We start from the raw sequence: 18,429 nt of genomic DNA, 5'->3' as shown, positions 1-18,429 counted from the left end.
ATCCCGGAAAAGTTGAAATTATTTTTTTATATAAATTTTCTTTTAAACTGAATAAATAACGGGAAAACAAATTATTTCTATTTTATTTTCCTTTCCTTTATGTTAAACCATTTTCTCAAGAAACATTTTCCGGTCACAACATATGCCTGACATCAAGTTGTGGAAGGGGGCTATTCTTTTTTGACTTTTTCTTTACTGTTTGTATTAGAATGAGTCTTCATGAGACAATTTTTCTACATTTCAAGTGGATTCAAAGCCTCATAGAAGGATCTGCCTTTAGAAAATTCACTTTCTAGAGTTGTTGCCAGGTGTTTCACATATAAAATATTTTTCCAACCAAAGAATTTTCTTTCACATATTGCAAGGCTTTTAGTTTAAAGCTACTATTGAAATGTCATTGTGAGAATATATTGTATATATTCTATATTAGGCATAGTTCTGATTGTATATAGTAGGCTTGATTTAGGCACGATTGTAATTATGTTATATTAGGTATGATTGTGATTATGTAATCTTTGTATTTCCTCTTTAGTTTTAGGTAACGGGTTACATATACTGAGGTCTTGATGTAACTATATATACAATTGAATATACAAATTTCTCATAAAATCTACGGTCTTGACATATAAAATCATGAAATTCCTTTACAGATAATAATGGATCCACTATAGAGAAAACTACAACCAAAACATTTCAAATACCATCAATTCCAAACATGGTTATTGAGAAGTTGGCAATGTCTTTTTTTTTTTTTTTTGATCAGCAACAGAAAATAAAAATTTTATTTAGGCACAAGGCCAAAAAGAAAGAGAGGATGAGGCATCCTCAACAAGGAAAAAGAAAAAATACATCCAAAGAAGACAAACAAAACCAAAAGACCACCAACTACATATTATTCAAAGCAAACCGACACCCAATCTGAAGCAATCAAAAACAGAGGGATCCCGCGGAACACAGGACTCGCCGATGCCCAAAAAGATGCTAAGTATCTCACTCTATCCCATAAATAATCTATATCCCTATTTCCTCCTTTGAAAATACGCCCATTCCTCTCCAGCCAAATGACCCAGGAGATTGCAAAGACTACACAACTCCGAAGAACTTTAGCCCTCTTTGACCTTCCAAAAACTTGAAAATCAAATAATAGTATTTGAGCAACTTCTTTAGGAGCCACCCACTGTACATTGCCCAAACCAAATGCCCTATTCCACAAAAGCCCTGCCACCGAACAATGCAAAAAAAGATGATTCAAAGATTCTCCACTTTTGCAACACATTATGCACCATTGAGGATTAAGATACCATAAAGGTCTTCTCTTTTGCAATGAATCATTTGTCAAAGTGCCCCCATGAACCAAGATCCACATGAAAACTTTCACCTTAAGAGGAGCACATGCCTTCCAAATCTTTTTGTGAAACAAAAACTGAGGTACATGCGGAATATCAATGATTTTATCCAGAAAGGATTTGCAAGTAAAAGATCCTACCGAATGAATATTCCAAAACCATCGATCCTCCAAACTTGGAGACAAAGAAACATTTTCAAGCCTTGACAATAAAGATATCAACTCGGGAACTTCCCTATCATGAAGATGATGGGAAAAATTAAAATTCCACGAACAAGGAGGCAACAAAGAAACAGCCACGGACGAAACAGAACAATTATGAGATTGAGAAACTCTATACAGAAGCGGATAGGATTCAGCAAAGGACAAAGATCCCACCCAAACATCTTCCCACAATCTTACCGTGTCCCCTTTACCCACCCTCACAGAAATGAATTGGGACCAAATTGGATAAATATGAGAGTTAGACTTCCACGGAGCACGCCCATTACCCCTAGAAACCACCCGAGAGTCCCTACCATTAACATGCAACCCATATTTACTTTTGATAACTGCATGCCATAATGAATCGCGCTCAATTGGGAATCTCCATAATCACTTGCCCAATAAAGCCATATTTCTATCCAGTATATTACCAACTGCCAAGCCGCCCTTCTCCTTTGGTAATGACACCGTTTCCCATTTCACCAAATGATCCTTCCTTCCTTCATCCTTCCCTTCCCACAGAAAATCTCTCATTAGCTTTTCTATGGTTTTTGCTACCTTGACCGGAATCTTGAACAAAGACAAGAAATAAATAGGAATCCCACTCAGCACTGTCTTAACCAAAGTGTACCTACCCCCCCGGGACAATAAGGCCCTACTCCACCCTTCTAACCTCTTACCTATCCTTTCTACCACTGGATTCCAAAAACTGTCCCCTCGTGTTACCTCCCAGTGGGAGGCCCAAATACTTCATAGGAAAAGTCTCAATCCCGCAACCAAGCAAATCGGCCACACTTTGAATCAGTCTAGGATCGGTATTAATACCCGCCACCCTACTCTTTTCTAGGTTAACCTTAAGCCCTGAAATCACCCCAAAGAGCCTTACCACAGAAAAAAGGTTTGCCACTTGGCACTCGTCCCCCGTAGAGAAGAAAATAGTGTCATCCGCAAATTGCAAATGTGACACACTAATTCTATCTCTACCAACCTGTAAGCCTTCAAACAGGCCTACCTCTTTAGCTCTGTCAATCATCCTACCTAACACATCCACTACCAAAATGGATAGAAAAGGAGATAAAAGGTCTCCCTGTCTCAACCCTCGCAAGGCCTTAAAACACTTCCCTGGCTTACCATAACTATCACCGACATATTACAAGACACCAAACAACCCCTAATCCAAGATCTCCATCTCACACTGTACCCTTTCTTATTCATCACGAAATCTAAAAAACGCCAATCTACATGATCATACGCTTTCTCAAAATCTGCCTTGAACACAATGCCTACCTTCCGCTACTTCCGACACTCCTCTACCACCTCGTTTGCCACCAGAACCACATCTAGAATTTGTCTACCTTGCACAAAAGCCCCGTGTGTCTGAGAAATTGTATCCCCTACAGAACATCTCAGCCTTTTTGACAATACCTTACCCAAAATCTTGTAGAATGATGTAATCAAACTAATGGGTCTAAATTCTCCCATTCTAATCGCTCCCTACCTCTTAGGAATCAAACAAATAAAAGTGGCATTTGTACATAAATTAACCACCCCTGTCTCGTAAAACTCCATGAAAACTCTTACCAAATCCCCCTTCACCACCTCCCAGCAGTCTTGAAAAAGCAGCCATGGAAAATCCGTCTAGACCCGGAGCCTTATCTCTTTCACGCTCAAAAACTGCTTCCCTAATCTCGTTTTCCTCAAAAGGTCGCTCTAACCACATCGCAATTTCCTGATCAATAGGCTGCCACTCAAGCCCGTCTATCCCAGGCCTAACAATATCATCCGCCGAAAACAAATTAGAATAAAAATAAAAAATCCCCTGAACTATTTGCTCTTCTCTATCCACCACTACACCTGGCCTTACTTCCAATCGCTTAATGAATTTCTTCTTCCTTTTCCCATCCGCAATTCTATGAAAAAATTTTGAACTAACATCCCCTTCTTTTAGCCATTTCACCTTTGCTTTTTGTGCCCAAAAAATCTGCTCCCTAAGATTCAACTCTTCCAATTTCAAACCTAACTCCCTCCTCTCTCCCCTCGATGCCTCAATCTCACTCCCTTGCATCTCCAAAGTATCTATCTTCTTAATCCTGCGCAAAACCTGACATTTAGTAGATTCCAAGTTCGTGAAAACCTCCCTATTCCGCTGTTTCACATTTTCTTTAATCACTTTCAACTTTCTCATGAATCTATAACCCTCCCACCCCTGACAAGTAGCAGAATTCCACCACTCCTCAAAGGCCTCTTTAAATGAATGATGTTCCAACCACATATTCTCAAATCTAAATGGAGCCGGACCCCACCTAAAAGGACAACTCTCAAACATCACTGGACAGTGATCAGATACCAATCTTGGTAATGCCTCCTGCCTGACATTGGGAAAAACCCCCTCCCACTCCAAAGAAAATAAAAATCTGTCCAATCGACAACATATCCGCCTTTCCCTTAAATTAGACCATGTGAACCTAGCATTAAATAGAGGAGGGTCAACCAACTCGCACCCTCTAATAAAACCATCAAAATCTCTCATACTCCTATTGATTCTGTTCCCATTAAGCTTTTCCGAAACCTTCCTAACCACATTAAAATCCCCTCCTAAACACTAATTTGGAGAGCATAACCCAAATAAACCAAATAACTCATCCCACCAATCTTTTCTCCTAGAAGGGCCATTTGGACCATATACCCCCGACAGCCACCACTCACCGAGATCTAGATTCCTAAACCTAATTGATAGTGAAAACTCCCCAACTACTGATTCACACTCTGACACAACCCTCTCATCCCAAATACTTAAAATACCTCCTGACCTTCCCACTGACGGTACAAAAGCCCACCTTTTATGTCTAGTTCCCCAAATACTTTTAATAAAAGTCCTATCACAAGCCTCTACTTTAGTTTCTTGAAAAATGACTATGTCAGGTTGATGTGTCCTCAAAAAACCCCTAATGATCCCCCTTTTCTTTCGGGATCCCAAACCCCTCACATTCCAACTAACAATCTTCATTGATAATCATTGTCACCCCTAACCTCCACATGCCTTCTGTCGTAATTAATTGTACTCACCAAATTCCTTAACTCCTTGGCCCCCTTTCTAACTGAAACCCCTCCTCGTCTAGTACTCTCTCCTCTAGTGACACTATTATCCACTCCACTACCATCACCCTTCCCATTTAAACTTACTAAGGAGAGCCCCATAACTTGAAGCAAATGCTTGAAATGGGGTACTTCATTCTCCTCAATTGGACATGACGCATACTTGCTTAACTCCATCAACCAACGCTCTGTCTCTACCTCACTATCCCTCAAACTACTAAAAACACAGCCTCTTCTGTGCAAATGCATTACAGAAGCTCCCTCTTGAGCATCATTTACTTGGCCTGCATTTATATTTGCATTATAGGATACGGGGTTAGTGATAGAAACATCCCTCATGGCTCCCGAGATATCTGGAGTGACTCCTCTATCGTCCCTTCCCCTAACAGAACACTTGAGACCAAGACACTGAGAAACCCCTATCCTATCCCCAAGAGAAAAAGAGTCAGGAATAACAATGTGACCCCTCTGTGATGACAGTTTTGTAGAGTCATGATGAACAGAGTCACTGACATGATCCATTGTTTCAGAGACCTCAATTTCATCCTCCTTGATAATGCCCTTCTCAGTTTCGTCCTCCTTAACATTGTCCTTCTAAGTAAAAAGATTAATAAGCTCGAGATCAGATTCTTCTTGATCTTCTTCTTCACGACCTGAACCAGAGTCATACTCTGAACTCTCCTCAGACCCAGACCCATAAATATTCAAGGCTTGCAACACTTTAATAGGTTCGAAACACCCTTCATCCACCTTTCGACTCAACAATTCAGCATCATTCTCTTCTTTGATTCTTTCATCGACCCATTCATCCACTTCCGCCGCTAGTCTTTGTTCTCCTTCAACAGAGTCGTCCATCCTATTAGCTAAACCAAGCTGAATCTCCTCCTGCGTTAGTCGATCCTGATTGTCCCTCTGTAAATACCCATCACCTTCACCATCGACACCTCCTTTCGTGCCAGACGATAGCCGTCGCTGGATCTCTCTCGCTCCAAGTGGTTGTCCTTCGTCTTCGATCAAATCGGCCCAATGGTTGAGACTCGGCCCTAATTCCCTCCTCCAAGATATGAGCCCCATTCATATAACCCACTGGGCCCAATTCATTTGAATTGAGCTCGTCATTTCTATTAGGCCCACCATTATATTCCTTGTATTGTTTAGAAAATGGCCCATCCTTTGGAAAAACAGAAATGGGCTTTTGATAATTAAACTCCTGGCCCACATGTAGCAAATCACTTGAACCCAAAATTTTACTCGGCCCATCATGTTCCTTCTGTGGCCCATTCAATATCATTTTGATCCCCCTATCTCTTGGTCTTCCCCCTACCTCCACTACATCACCGAATCTGTCCCCAGACCCTTCAACTCCTTCGCCCCTTCGACTTCCCCTAACCAAGCTTTCCACATCTCCTCCCTAACCCATCAACTTCCATGTCGTCGGCGATGGGATCGCCTGAAGGTGCTGGTCGAAAAACCTTTGGCCACGTTTCCACTTGGCGGCGCACTATCTTGGACAAAGATTTCAGACGAACCATTGACGATCGTCCTTCCACCTTCACCTCCATGAACGCCTGCAGAAAACCAGAGTCGAAGCCTCTGACTTTCAACCTAGCCTCAAAAAGATTATCCAAAGCTATGGTTCTTCGATCAACTTCCAACAAACCACCACATTTCTCTCCGATGATTTGGAAAACCTGATCATTCCAAAGGGTAAAAGGCAGATCGCACACTGGCAAGTTGAAAAAAAAGATTAGCATCCATTACACTGGCAAGTTGAAAACGAGTTAAGAAATACCTAGGTGTAGAAGTTATTATTAAGGATGGGATGTTGGGGTTAATAGTAGGGTTGTTCATTATACCTACTAACCCGCGTAAATCGTCCGGCCCAGACTGCCTCATGATGTTAGAGACAATTTCAAGCAAGTGAATGATTGGCTACGGTTTTCTAATATATTATTTCACCAGTTTGCGGTCGGAAATGGATACAAAAAATACACACCTGACCAAATAAATATAATTATATAGCATTTTATACTGGTGGCCTTGGAAGTACACTTGTGTCAATCTGAGTTCTCTATGACAGACTGCTACACTTTCTCATAACCATTCAATATCTTTCTCTCATTAACCCAAAGACTTTCCCAAAAAACAAAGATACTTTCTATCTCTCAGTCTCTTTCACTTCCTCCCATTTTCTTCATAGCCATTCAATGTTTTTCACTTTCATAAACCCTAAGAGTCTTTTCTAGAAAACTAAGATGACTCTCTATCTCTCAGTCTCTCTTCACTCTATAGGTCACTCACACTCTGTTTTTTCTTCTCTCCATGGAGTCTAAGAAATATTCTACCTCTCACTCTCCCTCTCTCATCTCTGCTTCTCTCTCTTTTCCCTTCCATCTTCAATCTTCCTCCCCTCTTTAATGGTGGTGGTGACAGTGGCAGACAAGGGTGATTGTGACGGCAAGCATTTGTGGTCATGGTGGTTGCAGATGCGGTTGCGATTCTCTCTCTCCCTTTTCCCTCATTTTCTTCGTCCACTCTCTCTTGCACAGATCTATAAATATATGTATATATATAAGTTTTAAGGTGTATTTTTTTGAAATTTGAATTTCATTTTTTATAAATTTTTTTCTACTCTCTCTACCTTTGTTGGATCTTCAAAATCGATTGAACTGACTATTAAACCGAGGTCTATTATTCGGTTGATTTTGAACAGTATATCGATCAATAACGGGGTGATTGATTTCTTCACCTGATGGTGTCGGTTCTGCCGGCGGACTAAGGGTAAACCCGACCCGACTCAACTCATGAACACTTGCAGTTAATATAGCATGCATACAGGGGACAAAAGAAGACTCACAATTCCACCAGTCATCGATTATGGGACTTGAAATTTTGGTCAAGCAATATCACGAAAGGATTTTGACGCTGTGAGTACTTATACCACCCCGACATATGGTGAGCCCTACGAGCACCACGATATTATCACCATGCCTCTACATGACAAAGCTCGGAGACCCGACGATGTCCTCACAAGACAAATTGAGGTTGTATGCCTAGCTTAAGTAAACAAACCAAGTATGGATGCTTAGCTCACTAAAGCAGGTGCCGCCCTAACAGGCAAGCGCTCCAAAGTGAATGAGTCAAAGTATGAAGAGCACAATGCATGGTTGGGAGCATATGTGGCAAAGCCGATTTCACTGCTTAGCCATAACCTACTCAATAACACCGTGGCTCTAGAGCACCCAGCTTGCCTAGAGCCTATGTTGACCATTGTTCTTTGTACCTCATTCTTACTAGGAACACTCGAGAATGACTATCTCGACTCAATCAATATAACCTGGTCCTCAGCTTGCCTATGTCTCCCTTGTGCACTCCCTATGTCTCCCTAGGCATTCACTACTCGAGATCATTTAAGGATTATAGATTGGAGGCTAGGATCAAGGGTTTGTCAAGGTTAACTGGCCACCCTAAGAAAATAACTCCACCTTGACTAGGCTTAACGAGAGGGGACATTGACCTTTCACTCTCGCCTGCTACATGCCTTGATACACCTCCCAAGATATCATGCCTACCCATGCAACTCCTATGATGACCTAAACAGTGAGTAATTTAAGCTTTAACAGTTAAATTAAGAGCTAATAGGTATAGGAAGGGATTAAAGTTGATTTGGGGGTGAATGGATAGGGCTTTGAGGTTGAAAAGTGCACTTTTTGAGGGCTGTGAATAGTAACCCAATATTAATAACTAGGGTATGTGAGAAGAAGATAGGTTTAGGAATCAATCCTAAAATCCCTTTGTTATTATTGGGACTAAGAAAGCTTTCTCAGTTATTATCAAACCCTAATGGATTTTGGAGCTTTCACAGTCCATAAGAAAGCTTCAAAGCATTGAAATATTTTTAATATATCGACTCCATTAAATTATAATCATTAGATGGCTTTATATAGAACTAGGAGACTTCCTAAACCAACTAGAATCAAAAAAGAAAACTACTAAAACTATTTTTGACTTCCAAAACCAACTTAAGACCAAATAAAAAGCATAAATAAAAACCAATTAAATAACTGGACCCATAAGACAACTCATGGGCAATCGCTGCAGCCCATGTCAACAAATTTGAAATTACTAAAATACCTTTTGACTTAAAAAGACTAGAAAACAAAAAAAAAAAAAAATCATAAAATTAGACTTTAATAATACTATAAACATAATTATATAAAATTCCTATAACTTTCTTTTTGAAATCATGCCAATGTCTAAATATCATCGCTTCTTTGAATTTAGCTTTCCTTGAGCCTCTTATATTCTGCATCACCACCTCTGATACCCGATACCTAATACCTACAGACTTGAGTTGGTAGATGTATATTGATTGACCTCTCTAACATTTGAGATAATCCTCCCACTTTTCCGATTTTTGTGCATGTAGAAAACTGTCCGTGTAAATAGAAGAGACCCGTTGCAATTTTTATGGGACCAAATACAAATAGAAGTACAAATATATATATATATATATATAACTGTGTAGCAGTGCTCGGAGAAGTTTGGCACTAGAAGCCTGAGCCTCATTAATAGTGGAGGGAGGTGTAAAGCAGAGCCATTGTACAACCATAGCCTTTTGAAGACTCTGCAACCGATGTTGCTCAGCAATATCAGGTGATTTATCATATTTTCCAGCTTTGATTTCCCGAGATCTTGACAGAACCCTGTTAGCGTAGGTTGTAAATGAACTCCCCAGTTATAAACATAATACTATTCAATTCACCCTGTCTCAAACAATAAAACTAAGGTCAAGGAAATAGATAAAAACCTCTCAACAATTTCTTCGAAACTGCCTTTCGAATCATCTCCAAGAGAAAATGGTAAGTACTCAATACCAGAAACGAAGATTTTATATTTGACATGCACACTGGCCAAAGAAAAAGCAACATGTTACCACATTAAAAACAAACTCACAACTTCATATTTAAGAATCTTATAATCTGTGTATCCAGGATAGTTGGTAGCACAGCATTTTCCCTCCCAGTTCTACACACAATTTGTTGAAAAGGGAAATTAGAAGCATGTTTATCACACAGCTAGTGGGATATTTTACAGCAAATGAACAAAGAGAACAGTTATGAAACTGTTCACAGTACAGTACCCATAGGCCAACGAAATAAAGAAGCCAAGGCTCCTCATTTCAAAAGAAACAACCATACACCTCCTTAATTACAACACGGATAATCTTGCTAACATAGTTTAGCTGAGAAAACCTGGGCACAGTAACATTATCACTGCATTCACAGAATAAACATGCTCATTATGTTTGCAAAATAGTGTACATTTATACAATACAAACGTAATGAGCATGTTTAGAAACAAAAAATATCTAACCGTATGCACACACACACACAAAAAAAAAAAATTCCACTTTTGTTAATATATAGAGAGGACATAGGACCGTTACAAAGACCAATACTGTTTTCTTCCGAGCTATAGTATTTTCTAGAAGTTCTCTTCTTTCAGTAACGCATCTGTAAAAAATACTCAATCCTAGATTGAAATTTCCACCTCCAACTATATGGCCGTCTTCAGTTCTATTTAGGGTGAATTACAATACAGGGTGTAGGACCAAAAAAAAAAAATTAACAAAACACAGGAGGGTGCAACTCATTTCTTGATGGGACTGCAACTCAAACACTGGGGAGTTGCACCCCTCCATTTTGTGTAAATTTTTTTTTTCCTGTCCCACTATTCGGTGATTCCCCCAATAATAAATAGTGAAGCACAATTGAGGCACCTGTAAATTGTGCACAAGCCTAAAGAAGCATCAACTCCAGCCCGGCCAAAAAAATTTGGAAAAAAAAAAAAAGACTAAATAAATCAAACATAAAGGAAAAGGAATGAACAAGTGGGAGAACAAAAGAATGAGTAATGCTATACACAAAACAAATCATACAAACTTTTTTACTCTTATATCATTGAAGTGAGTCCAGTTTCCAAAGTTTCATTAAGCATAGATGCCAACCAACTCTTCATGGTGCTTTGAAAATAGAAATATCGCATACTTGGAAAATTAGAAATTGCATTTCCCAGTTAATGGTTGCACATAATGTCTCCCAATGCATGGCAATACCAAGCTAATGTAGACAATTGTATCTGACTTTGTTTAACATATTACCAAATCATATAATGGAAAAAAAACATAACCTTCGTCATTCTTCACAAGGCAAGTAAGCCATCCTATCTACGGATGGCACACATTTCAGGCGTATGAAGCCAAGTCTCATCCAAGAGATTCTCAAATGAATCAACTTGACCACATGGATGCCATCATGTCCTTTATATAATGGACAAGCAGAAAATTACTGGTACAAATTATAGAATCTAAAGACCAAGGTCTTACAAACCAAAAAGCAAATACAGACCAAAAAATTTCTAACTGAAATCCATTACAACAATTGACATTTGGTTTTCTATACAATACGTCACATGTCAGTTGTAACTTGTGTTCGATAACGCTAATTAGCTTTAATACAGTTACTCTCTAAAGAAACCAACTTGATTCTATGCTTTAAAACTGTAACTCTTTCATTTTTAATAAATAATTACCATCAGTTGTTACTTGTTAGAGTGCTTTCTCCTGCCGCCCGTGCAACTATCTTACTTATCAAAAACGAATATGAAGACGAATTGTTCTACTGTATCATCTTTATATGTTCTTTCAAATGATAATTGCAAATGAACATGACATAGCTGGACTCTCTACCTTGATAACTCTGAGGACAAACAACAAAACAAAAGGCACAAATAAAAATAATAGACACATGTAAAATACTATTGTCCAGGGGTGACCATTGGTCCAATGGTAAAACCTTGACCTAATAACCTTGAGGTTACGGGTTCAAGTCACGGGGCAACCACTTTGTGCACTATGCCAAAAGTTAGGTGTGTACCCAATCTTTCTCCTCCCAAACACATTAATGTGTACTAATTGGGCTTTGTTTTTTTATGTAAAACACTATTGTCCAACTCTAACCATGTTAAAAAGATAACTCCACTGTGACAATTATTTTAGGTATGACAATCTATTGATCTGTAAGAATGAATGATTAATAAGCATGGCTCAGAAACGCTGACATAAGAAGAATGAGGTCACCAACAGTCATGATCTTCTCTCTGAAAGCACCCTTCATTTGTTCCACAAGTAAGTATCTAAGCAGAAGAACCAAGTGTGCACCAAAACGAATCATCTGAGGATCACCATGAGGCCTGAGAGAAAGCAAAAAGCACAGCCAGCTCAATGACATGAGTATCCCATGCTCGGGTGGATGAATGTTTATAATAACAAATAGTGTTTCAGCAAACACGGATGCATGCATGCATGTGCACGGAATGTTCTTTTCACTTTTATTTATTTACTTTTTTTAAATGGAAGAAAAATTTCCAAACATGGTCCATAGTGAAACAGAATGCTACTTCGAATGCCTGTAAGAAACATCAACAGAGTTATTTTAGGATGTTTTCTTTTTAAGCATTTGGCAGTATATTTCAGCCACCTATCATGGTCTAGCTTTCAAATAGATCAACACAAAGCTGTGAATGACGACTTGGATTTTACATCTATTTCGTTAATCACAAAAAGAATATAACTAATATAACAGGTGGCCACAAATTGGAAGGACCATAACAAGTTATAGGCACATGAACATCTAAAAGACAACAAAGGTTTGTCTCTAGAAACAGGACTCTAACTTTAAATGCCGATAAAAAGTAAAAAATCACCTGAAGACGTTTTCCCCATCTTCGGATGGTGATATCCATGACCACATAACGTCTAGCAGATGCGGTATATCCCCCATCATAAGATTCATCTGGACATCAATGTTCAGTAAGAGAAGACTGGCCAATGACATATTCAAACCGAGGAAACTAAAACAATTGCCACATTTGCTTATGTATACAGAAAAGCAAAAACTTCTTTCTATAGTAGAAAGCAAAAATGACCAAGCATAGATACTTTGTTTTTATTAAAATTAAACAGAGCAAGCAAACATACAATGCAAGGACTTTGAAAAAAGAGAAGTCAGGAAGAGAAAAACAATAAAACAAATAGTGGTGCTCCAAACTTGTTTCTTGGAACAATATACACAAGAACCAAACCAAAGTAAGCCTTGTGTCCCAACACAATACACACAAGCAAGCAGCAGAAAAATATATGTAATTCATCAACAGGTCACACGGATGTCATGATTCATGACATGGTGTATAGGGACCTACATTAGGTTTTTTTTTTTTTAAATAAAAAATAAAAAACTGCCAAAAGTAAGATAAGGCGTGAAATTCTTCCATTAAACATGGAAATACATAGAGGCGAGAAAGGAGATACACAAGTAATCCAATGAATGCACAATAGACCTGCTGTGCTAAACAGATAATCAGCAAAATATTGTAAAGGCAATATGATACCAATGAGTTGCTAGCAATAGGTTCGTCACCAAAATATTGTAAACCCTTTGCTTTTTCTCATCCAAAGAGGGAACTGAATTATATTAAGCAATAGAGTACAAAACACCTCATAAATGACAGGACCAAATAACACATGTTAGAATTGTGTTCTTTCTGCACCCAATTACTCAACTCACCTAAACAAACTTTTTCCCTATTACATGCGGTAGGATATATGGTCATTTCCCCTAGCTGGCAATATTTTAAGTCGTATCTTCCAAATCAATTATGTCTTTTCTTATCATCTCAATCCATCTCCTCCTGGGCCTTTTACTTCTTTTACCACTCAATGTCTATGAAGCACCGACACGTTCCCTAGGCCTGCGTACGAGTGTCGGACACGTGTCGGACACGGACACGCGTCGGACACGCGGTGGACACGTGTCCGACACTCTCTCTAACGTGTCCTCTTTTTTTTTTTGAATTTTTGTAGTGGGAGACGCCATGGACACGCTGTGACACTTTCGGACACGCCTGAGGTGAATCGAATCGAAGCCCTAACCCTAACTGAAATAGAGAAAGAGAGAAAGAGATCGAGGGAGAAGAGGAGACAGCAAAAGAGATCAAAGAACGAGAGAAGACGGAGATCGAGGGAGGAGATGAGAGGAGACAGACAGAGAAAGAGACAGAGAAAGAGATAAGAGGGAGGAGAAGAGAGGAGCCTAACCTGTTCTGATCAATGATGAAGCTGAGGTATTCTTCTGTCTCCATTTCTTCGCCTCGTCCTCTTCTGTCTCCATCTGCTTCTCCTTCTTCTCCTCCCTGTTCTTCTTCGACTTCTCCTGTTCTCTCTCTCTCTCCTCCTCCCCTTTTGCTGATTCACTTTCCCCTTTTGCTTCACTTTCCCCTCTTTTTTTTATTTCACACGTTTCTCTCTCTCTCTCTCCTCTTTTATTTCCTTCACTCCTTTTTTTCTTTTTTCTTTTTTTTTTCTTTTTTTATCTTTATTTTTATTAAACCTAAAATTAATAAAATAAATTATTTTTATTTAAAAACACTCATTTTTTATTAATTTTTTTAAAAAAATATGTTTATTGATTTTATTATTATTGTAGTTGTATAAAAATTAATAATTTTTTTTTTAGACATATAATAAATAAAATTAATTATATATATTAAACGTGTCCCCAGCGTGTCGTGTCCCTATTTTTTGAAAATTTACGTTTTTGCGTGTCCGTGTCGTGTCCGTATCGTGTCGCGTGTCCGTGTCCGTGCAACATAGCTCAATGTGAATCAAATGAGTCCTCCTTACATGTCCGCATGTTGGTCCAGGTTGCACATGCTTATATAATGCACATTAGTTTCATACCCCATGCAATGTGGGACTCTGCTTCATAGTCATACCATCGCAAACGGCCTTCTTCCATTTTATCATGAGTTGGTGCCACTTTTAACTTAAGGGTGTTCAAAAGGCCGAATCACCCAACCCGCCCAATCTGATCACATTACGAATGGTTTCACCAATCCTACTGTCGGCAATGGTTGAGAATCTCAAAATTTATTTGAATTTGAGTCGGACATCGAGGAAAATTCATTTTTTCTCAAAATGCCTTATAAGTTATAGCAATCCAACCAACTCTAATTCTTTCTATGAGCCACATTTTCCTCAATCTTTATGAATAATTGACTCAAAACATCAAAAATTGACCACTCTTGGGTACCACTTACCCCTCCTCAAGTTTTACTCGATCTTTACCTTTATTTCTAAGTTCGCTAAAATTGCATTCCACATAATTTGTTTTTGTCGTATTTAACCTAAAACCTTTAGATTCAGTAGTGTCCCCACAATTTTAACCTAAAAGTTTGCCCCCCTTATTTGTCAAATAAATGATATCATTTGCATACTATCTCACGCATGTTGAACATCAAATGTGTCGTAACATGTTTGGTCACCTAGTCAACAACGACCATGAAGTTTCTTTATATCCAATTAACTTTGGAATATGCATAATTTGTGTAGAATAGAACTCATAATCTACTACTCAACATGGCTAAATATTGTTCCTACATAGAGATATTGAATGGTCTAAATATTGCTAATTCGGTTATTACTATGTAATTGTGCAATGTATTAGTTTTCATGCATGCTTAGGATGTGAGAGCCAGTAAAGCAGAATTAAATTCCTTAAGCTTGTGTTTGGATCATAGATTTGGGTAAGAGTTTGGAAAAGGAAAAGGAAATGTTGGTGAAATGTAGCTATATTTCATTCACAATTCACTAACTTGTACCTTTTCTCTTTCCGTTTCCAAATCTCTACCTAAATCTATGATCCAAACAGAGCCTAAAATAAACTTTGATGATTGAAACCAGCAATAGGTGGCTTGATCCTTATATTACTGCAAAACAATCTGCTTTTAGGCAGTCCATCAAACAAGTTAACTATCAACAAGACATCATTTCCAGCAAGTCATAACCACCCTTATTTATAGTGGAACAGGTGGCCCGTGAGACTTCATTTTAGAGTTCAAAATCAATCCGTATAAAGAAGTGGCATTTGAATATTCAAGTATGCTAAAGTCTTTTGCTAAGAAGATGCTCTTACTTCAATTTGCCGGTGCTGCTCCTTGCATTCTTGAGTAATAGCTTCATGTACTGAGTCGCTAAATCATGCAAAAAATAGAATTATCAAATACTAATATACCCCACTAGAAAACCGTAATAAATTGACGACGTATACCTTGAATGGAGTTTCTGAAGAAGCGCAGACAGATGCCGAGGTTGTTGATTCAGAACTTGTAGTGGCCAATTTTCTGGTCCAACTGTAGATGGAGAAACACCGTTTCCTTGTCCATGACTTCTGTCAATTGCATCTTCATAAGTTTTAAATTGATCCATTCCACTTGGTTGCAAGCGGGCTAGTTCAAGATCCACCTGAACATCAAGCCATGACTTGGCCATCGCCCAACATGCTGACTGCAAAAGCATTGGAATTTAATTTCCAAGATAACTATAAACTACATAAGTAACAGGGCAAGAAAATGAGAAGAAATGAAGATCAACGCAAATAAAACTGCCTAGAAATATTGCAAAGGAAGCAGCTAAACCTCAAGATTTGAGCAATTTAAACAAATTACGTATTTAAACTACGAATCAGAATTCACTGCCTCAAGCTCTAAACTTAACACATTGCTTATTCACAGAACTTGATTAAGTTGTCTACTAGTATAGTATGAGAAAGTATTCATGACAATGGAAAGCGATGAGCATAAACAACAATACAATGTGGTTGTTGTGAAGGCAAATATGTGGCGTGATCGTTATTTTTCTCCCTTCAAAAGGTGGGGGTTTATTGGAATGATACTCTATTGACCTCATAATGGCTAAAAATACCACTAAGGCCTCGTTAGGGAACTTGGTTATTTTAGTAGGCTTTTATGATTTTTTGGCTATTTTATGAGATGAAAAAAAGTCGTGTTTGTGATGATTCGTGAATTTTTTAGTAGTTGAATATATGGTTGTGAGAGAAAAGTGATTGATTGATTGATGTGTAGGATGTGACATTTTGTCTTATTGCCTATTTTAGCCTTTTTTGTTTTTATAAGCTATTTTAGCCCCAATCCTTTTTTCCAAATAGGGCCCAACTCTATTATCCAATCACGGCCAAATACAACTTGTTAAGAGAGGGCCTTGAAAGTTTATTACCCCTTCGCAAGAGGTGCTTCTTGTAAAGTATAAGCTTCTAGGTCTGAAGTATCTGCCTACAACCAAAGCAGAAGTTAAATAAAATTGTGCCTTGTTGAAAATTATTGAAAAGCTCAACGTGGTTTGAAGATTGGGATTAGATAAGATGTTGGTCAAGTGGTATTAAATAGAATTCGAAAGAACTACAGTATAAAAAGGTGCCTTAGATGTTGTATGGCTGAGCTTTTATCTTTTTGTATAATATCAATATACATAGGTTGAGCCTTGAGGCTGTGAACCAAGCTGTCATTGCGAAAATTGGTGAATACAACCACAATGAAAACTTAGAAGTTTCAAATAGCATTTTGTGTGCTTGGTAGTTGTGGGTAAGTGAGGTTAGAGGTGGTCGGTTGCAAGACCTCTGGGAAAATGAAGAGCACTTTAGTGGTTTGAGAGCACTGGAGGTGGAGAAACAGAAGACCAAAGCAGGCTTAGAGATGGGGGAGCGTAGTGAGAGACCTTGAACACTTAGAGCATGTTTGGTACGAAGGAATGGAATCAGTATGGGAATGGAATGCAAGGTTGAATGGAATGGAATGTTCATTCCCATTCCATTATTTGGTTGCCAACATGGAATGACATAGAAATAGAATGATAATTCTTATTCTCATGTTTGGTTATGCCTTTAAATTAATGGAATGGAATATTTTTTATATTTTATTTATTTATTATTTATTTTTATTTTTTTTAACAAGCTAGTAACAAACAAGTTAAAAATTCATACAGATTATGATAGTTGTGAAGCAATGGTGTGAGTGGTGGTATTGGTGGCGGCATCGGTGGCCGTGATAGTAGTGGTATTAGGATGGTGGTGGTGGTAGGTCACTATGATGGTGGTGGTGGTAAGCTAGTGTTGTGGTGGTGTTGTGGTGGTTATGGCGGTGGTGGTGTTGGTTGTGGCGGCGACGGTGATGATGGCAAGTAGTGGTAGTATAGTGATGGTTCTCATGATAATGGTGGTGTGATTTTTGTAAAAATGGTGATAGTAGTGGTAAGGTAATGGTTGTGGCAGTGACGATGGTGGTGTTGGTGGGTAGCAGTAGTAGAGTGGTGGTTCTTGCAATAATGGTGGCGGTGGTGTGCTTTTTGTTAACGTGGTGGTAAGGTAATGGTTCTAGCAGTAAAGGCAGTGGTGATGGTAAAAACAGAGGTAGTAGGGTAGTGATTCTGATGATGGTGGTAGTGATTGTGGAGGTGGCGGTTGTAGCAGTGGTAGTTGTGGTGATGGTGGTATTGGTGGTGGTGGCAGCGATGGCGTAGTAGGGTGGCGGTGGCGGTGGTCGTGGAGGTAATGGTAGTGGTTGTGGAGGTGTGGTGGTGATGCAGTGGTTGCGGTGGTGATGTGCTTGCAGTTGTGGCGGCGATGGTGGTGGTGATAATGTAGTAACGGTAGTAGTGGTAGTGATGGTGGCGGCAATAGGGTGGTGGCGGTGGTGATTGTGGCGATGGCAATAGTAGTAACGGTGGTGGCAATGGTGGGAGGGAGTGGTAGTAGAAGGGAATGGTGGTCGTAGCTAACTGATAATGTTTTATGGTGATTCTATGATAGAATGGAATGGCTATTCCTTGGGTTAGAGAAAGGAATGGGCATTCTCACATGTTAGAATAACAA

The 18,429-nt window shown here is 38.8% G+C and overlaps 1 pseudogene across 1 annotated transcript in view; it reads right to left on the bottom strand.

The window, feature by feature from the left end:
* LOC145789052 (nuclear pore complex protein NUP107-like) overlaps nt 1-18,429 on the bottom strand; it is a 58,947-nt pseudogene that overhangs the window by 17,909 nt on the left and 22,609 nt on the right. The window contains exons 11-17 of the transcript XR_014361476.1: nt 15,814-16,049; nt 15,679-15,736; nt 12,413-12,501; nt 11,764-11,899; nt 10,642-10,694; nt 9,456-9,626; nt 9,142-9,351 (exon numbers count right to left, since the gene is read on the bottom strand). The product of XR_014361476.1 is annotated as a nuclear pore complex protein NUP107-like (transcript). The remainder of the gene's footprint in view (nt 1-9,141; nt 9,352-9,455; nt 9,627-10,641; nt 10,695-11,763; nt 11,900-12,412; nt 12,502-15,678; nt 15,737-15,813; nt 16,050-18,429) is intronic.

Source organism: Camellia sinensis, chromosome 2 (genome assembly GCF_055761805.1).
Source record: "Camellia sinensis isolate YWXY chromosome 2, ASM5576180v1, whole genome shotgun sequence".
Taxonomy (NCBI): domain Eukaryota; kingdom Viridiplantae; phylum Streptophyta; class Magnoliopsida; order Ericales; family Theaceae; genus Camellia; species Camellia sinensis.
This window is presented reverse-complemented; position numbering and strand designations above follow the sequence as displayed.